The sequence below is a fragment of the Oncorhynchus gorbuscha genome, unplaced genomic scaffold (genome assembly GCF_021184085.1).
Source record: "Oncorhynchus gorbuscha isolate QuinsamMale2020 ecotype Even-year unplaced genomic scaffold, OgorEven_v1.0 Un_scaffold_1926, whole genome shotgun sequence".
NCBI lineage: Eukaryota > Metazoa > Chordata > Actinopteri > Salmoniformes > Salmonidae > Oncorhynchus > Oncorhynchus gorbuscha.
In genome coordinates this window covers 95,160-100,058 of record NW_025746573.1, presented here as the reverse complement: position 1 = coordinate 100,058, position 4,899 = coordinate 95,160, and the positions used below count along the sequence as shown (strand labels likewise).

General features: G+C 46.1%; 1 non-coding gene across 1 annotated transcript; it reads left to right on the top strand.

Annotated features, from left to right (window-relative positions):
- The first annotated feature begins 593 nt into the window (after window positions 1-593).
- trnae-cuc lies at window positions 594-665 on the top strand. The gene has a single exon. It is a non-coding gene; the product is annotated as a tRNA-Glu (tRNA).
- Window positions 666-4,899: the final 4,234 nt, after the last annotated feature.

Here is a 4,899-nt window from a genome sequence, read left to right as displayed (position 1 = left end):
CACTAGACCCTCCTGCAGCAAAGCAACCCCACAACATGATGGTGTTCTTCGGCTTGAAATCCTCACCTTTTCCCTCCAAACATAACAATGGTCATTATGGCCAAACAGTTCGATTTTTTGTTTCATCAGACCAGAGGACATTTCTCCAAAAACTAGGATCATTGTCCCCAAACTGTAGTATGGCTTTTATGGCGGTTTTGGAGCAGTAGCTTCTTCCTTGCAGAGGAAGGAGCTTCCTTGATTTCAAACTGGGAAATCCTCACACTGTAGTACCCTTCCCTGGTGGTCTAGTGGTTAGGATTCGATTTTTTTTCACCAGACCAGAGGACATTTGACTCCCGATTTCCACTGTAGTACCCTTCCCTGGTGGTTCGACTCCCAGTTCGACTCCCGATTTGCACTGTAGTACCCTTCCCTGGTGGTCTAGTGGTTAGGATTCGGCGCTCTCACCGCTGCGGCCCGGGTTCGATTCACGGTCAGGGAACTAATCTTTTGCTACATGTTTACTTGTACAACCTGTCACAATGAATATAGAAGGTTATCGCACATATGTACCAGCTCACACTTGGAACCGATTTGCACTGTCGTACCCTTCCCTGGTGGTCTAGTGGTTAGGATTCGGCGCTCTCACCGCCGCGGCCCGGGTTCGATTCCCGGTCAGGGAACTACTCTATTGCTACATCTTTACTTCTACAACCTGTCACAATGAATATAGGTTATCGCACATATGTACCAGCTCACACTGAGAACCAATTTTCACTGTATTATCCTTCCCTGGTGGTCTAGTGGTTAGGATTCGGCGCTCTCACCGCCGTGGCTCGGGTTCGATTCCTGGTCAGGGAAATAGTCTATGCTCCTTGTTTACTTGTGCAACCTGTCACTATGAATTTAGTAGGTTGTCGCACATATGTACCACTTCAAATTGCAAACCGATTTGCCCTGCAGTGTCCTTCCCAGGTGTTCTAGTGGTGCACCATACCCTCCTGCAGCAAAGCACCCCCACAACATGATGGTGTTCTTCGGCTTGAAAGCCTCCCCCTTTTCCCTCCAAACATAACAATGGTCATTATGGCCAAACAGTTCGATTTTTGTTTCATCAGACCAGAGGACATTTCTCCAAAACTAGGATCTTTGTCCCCAAACTGTAGTATGGCTTTTTTATGGCGGTTTTGGAGCAGTAGCTTCTTCCTTGCTGAGCGGCCTCTCGGGGTATGTCGATATAGGACTCGTTTGCCTGTGGATATAGACCATTTTGTACCTGTTTCCTCCAGCATCTTCACAAGGTCCTTTGCTGTTGTTCTGGGATGGATTTGCACTTTTCGACCCAAAGTACGTTCATCTCTAGGAGAGAGAACGCGTCTCCTTCCTGAGCGGTATGACGCCTGCGCCATACCATGGTGTTTATACTTGCGTACTATTGTTTCTACAGATGAGCGAGGTACCTTCAGGCGTTTGGAAATTGCTCCCAAGGAGGAACCAGACTTGTGGAGATCTACATTTTTTTCTGAGGTCTTGGCTGATTTCCTTTGCTTTTCCCATGGAGTCAAGCAAAGAGGCACTGAGTTTGAAGGTAGGCCTTGAAATACATCTACAGGTACACCTCCAATTGACTCAAAGGATGTCAATTAGCCTATCAGAAGCTTCTAAAGCCATGACATCATTTTCGGGAATTTTACAAACTGTTTAAAGGCACAGCCAACTTAGTGTATGTAAACTTCTGGCCCACTGAATTTGTGATACAGTGAATTATAAGTGAAATAATCCCTCTGTAAACAATTGTTGGAAAAATGACTTGTGTCATGCACAAAGTAGATGTCCGAACCGTCTGCCAAAACGATCGTTTGTTAGCAAGAAATGTGGGGAGGTGTTGACAAACAGGTTTTAATGACCCCAGCCTAAGTGGATGGAAACTTACGAGTTCAACTATATGTACCATTTCAATCTGGAAAACGAATTGCACTGTAGTACCCTTCCCTGGTGGTCTAGTGGTTAGGATTCGGCGCTCTCACCGCTGCGGCCCGGGTTCGATTCCCGGTCAGGGAAATAGTCTATGCTCCTTGTTTACTTGTGCAACCTGTCACTATGAATTTAGTAGGTTGTCGCACATATGTACCACTTCAAATTGCAAACCGATTTGCCCTGCTGTGTCCTTCCCAGGTGTTCTAGTGGTGCACCAGACCCTCCTGCAGCAAAGCAACCCCACAACATTATGGTGTTCTTCGGCTTGAAATCCTCCCCTTTTTCCCTCCAAACATAACAATGGTCATTATGGCCAAACAGTTCGATTTTTGTTTCATCAGACCAGAGGACATTTCTCCAAAAACTAGGATCTTTGTCCCCAAACTGTAGTATGGCTTTTTTATGGCGGTTTTGGAGCAGTAGCTTCTTCCTTGCTGAGCGGCCTCTCGGGGTATGTCGATATAGGACTCGTTTGCCTGTGGATATAGACCATTTTGTACCTGTTTCCTCCAGCATCTTCACAAGGTCCTTTGCTGTTGTTCTGGGATGGATTTGCACTTTTCGACCCAAAGTACGTTCATCTCTAGGAGAGAGAACGCGTCTCCTTCCTGAGCGGTATGACGCCTGCGTTTGTCCCCAAACTGTAGTATGGCTTTTTTATGGCGGTTTTGGAGCAGTAGCTTCTTCCTTGCTGAGCGGCCTCTCGGGGTATGTCGATATAGGACTCGTTTGCCTGTGGATATAGACCATTTTGTACCTGTTTCCTCCAGCATCTTCACAAGGTCCTTTGCTGTTGTTCTGGGATGGATTTGCACTTTTCGACCCAAAGTACGTTCATCTCTAGGAGAGAGAACGCGTCTCCTTCCTGAGCGGTATGACGCCTGCGTCATACCATGGTGTTTATACTTGCGTACTATTGTTTCTACAGATGAGCGTGGTACCTTCAGGCGTTTGGAAATTGCTCCCAAGGAGGAACCAGACTTGTGGAGGTCTACATTGTTTTTCTGAGGTCTTCCTGATTTCCTTTGCTTTTCCCATGGAGTCAAGCAAAGAGGCACTGAGTTTGAAGGGAGGCCTTGAAATACATCTACAGGTACACCTCCAATTGACTCAAAGGATGTCAATTAGCCTATCAGAAGCTTATAAAGCCATGACATCATTTTCGGGAATTTTACAAACTGTTTAAAGGCACAGCCAACTTATTGTATGTAAACTTCTGGCCCACTGAATTTGTGATACAGTGAATTATAAGTGAAATAATCCCAATGTAAACAATTGTTGGAAAAATGACTTGTGTCATGCACAAAGTAGATGTCCGAACCGTCTGCCAAAACGATCGTTTGTTAGCAAGAAATGTGGGGAGGTGTTGACAAACAGGTTTTAATGACCCCAGCCTAAGTGGATGGAAACTTACGAGTTCAACTATATGTACCATTTCAATCTGGAAAACGAATTCCACTGTAGTACCCTTCCCTGGTGGCCTAGTGGTTAGGATTCGGCGCTCTCTCCGCCGCGCCCCGGGTTCGATTCCCGGTCAGGGAACTACTCTTTTGCTACATGTTTACTTGTACAACCTGTCACAATGAATATAGAAGGTTGTCGCACATATGTACCACTTCAAATTGCAAACCGATTTGCCCTGCTGTGTCCTTTCCAGGTGTTCTAGTGGTGCACTAGACCCTCCTGCAGCAAAGCAACCCCACAACATGATGGTGTTCTTCGGCTTGAAATCCTCACCTTTTCCCTCCAAACATAACAATGGTCATTATGGCCAAACAGTTCGATTTTTGTTTCATCAGACCAGAGGACATTTCTCCAAAAACTAGGATCTTTGTCCCCAAACTGTAGTATGGCTTTTTTATGGTGGTTTTGGAGCAGTAGCTTCTTCCTTGCAGAGGAAGGAGCTTCCTTGCATTTCAAACTGGGAAACGAATTGCACTGTAGTACCCTTCCCTGGTGGTCTAGTGGTTAGGATTCGGCGCTCTCACCGCCGCGGCCCGGGTTTGACTCCCGATTTCCACTCTAGTACCCTTCCCTGGTGGTTCGACTCCCAGTTCGACTCCCGATTTGCACTGTAGTACCCTTCCCTGGTGGTCTAGTGGTTAGGATTCGTTGCTCTCACCGCTGCGGCCTGGGTTCGATTCACGGTCAGGGAACTAATCTTTTGCTACATGTTTACTTGTACAACCTGTCACAATGAATATAGAAGGTTATCGCACATATGTACCAGCTCACACTTGGAACCGATTTGCACTGTTGTACCCTTCCCTGGTGGTCTAGTGGTTAGGATTCGGCGCAAATACTAGGTTATTGCAAAAACTAGGATCTTTGTCCCCAAACTGTAGTATGGCTTTTTTTATGGCGGTTTTGGAGTAGTAGCTTCTTCCTTGCTGAGCGGCCTCTCGGGGTATGTTGATATAGGACTCGTTTGCCTGTGGATATAGACCATTTTGTACCTGTTTCCTCCAGCATCTTCACAAGGTCCTTTGCTGTTGTTCAGGGATGGATTTGCACTTTTCGACCCAAAGTACGTTCATCTCTAGGAGAGAGAACGCGTCTCCTTCCTGAGCGGTATGACGCCTGCGTGGTCCCATGGTGTTTATACTTGCGTACTATTGTTTCTACAGATGAGCGAGGTACCTTCAGGCATTTGGAAATTGCTCCCAAGGAGGAACCAGACTTGTGGAGGTCTACATTTTTTTTCTGAGGTCTTGCCTGATTTCCTTTGCTTTTCCCATGGAGTCAAGCAAAGAGGCACTGAGTTTGAAGGTAGGCCTTGAAATACATCTACAGGTACACCTCCAATTGACTCAAAGGATGTCAATTAGCCTATCAGAAGCTTCTAAAGCCATGACATCATTTTCGGGAATTTTACAAACTGTTTAAAGGCACAGCCAACTTATTGTATGTAAACTTCTGGCCCACTGAATTTGTGATACA